The sequence below is a fragment of the Clarias gariepinus genome, chromosome 10, assembly GCF_024256425.1.
Source record: "Clarias gariepinus isolate MV-2021 ecotype Netherlands chromosome 10, CGAR_prim_01v2, whole genome shotgun sequence".
Classification (NCBI taxonomy): domain Eukaryota; kingdom Metazoa; phylum Chordata; class Actinopteri; order Siluriformes; family Clariidae; genus Clarias; species Clarias gariepinus.
This window is the reverse complement of record NC_071109.1, coordinates 34,802,501-34,803,288: the sequence shown is the minus strand read 5'-3', so window position 1 is coordinate 34,803,288 and position 788 is coordinate 34,802,501.

Here is a 788-nt window from a genome sequence, read left to right as displayed (position 1 = left end):
CCATTCTATTCATGGTTCATATTTATTACACAGAATTTTAGTTTTTGTCATCACTTAGTGTGAACTCAGTCTGCAGAACGTTCCTGAAACATTTTGCACTTGTTTATTTTTTCAATGGGTTAAAAAACATAGATGTTCATGAATGGACAAAGAGTCCTGGACAGTCTGACTTCATGTCTGGGTTTTAGAAAGAAAACCATATTTCTACAAACTTCTTGTCTGGTGTATAATTAAGGTAAACCTTGATGCAACACGACAGGTGTTCGAGTCAAAGAGGGACTTTTGATTGTACAGAATAACAGAACTCAGTCCTGAGAGATAAACTCCCTTTATGTCTCTATATAATCCCCTGATACACTAATGCACTTATCCCAGTGTCTCACTAGAGCCTGGACACCATCAGGGTAGAAAGTTCTCTCAGTACACCGGAGCCGAGATCGGACTGTCTGTCTGATTAACATCTGAAACGCCGGCCTCCCAGGAACTCCTGTAATGTCCCAAACATGTGTAAACATCTTGGAGCAGGTCAGGACTGTATGGAGGACGTGGCGATACCTCCCAGCCGAGTCCCTGTAGTGTGTGAGTGGTGTTGGTGAATGAGTGTGTGTACAGTTCACACACACAGATGTGTCTCTCTTGAAAGTTGGTGACGAATTATTCCAGCGTTCCACTCGGTGAATGTTCATAATCTTCACAACTGCAGTGAGCTCCGAGACACCTCAGCCAGGATCGTCATTCACAGACGTACGACCTTTAAAACATTCGCACCGTTCAGACGTTCTACTGCG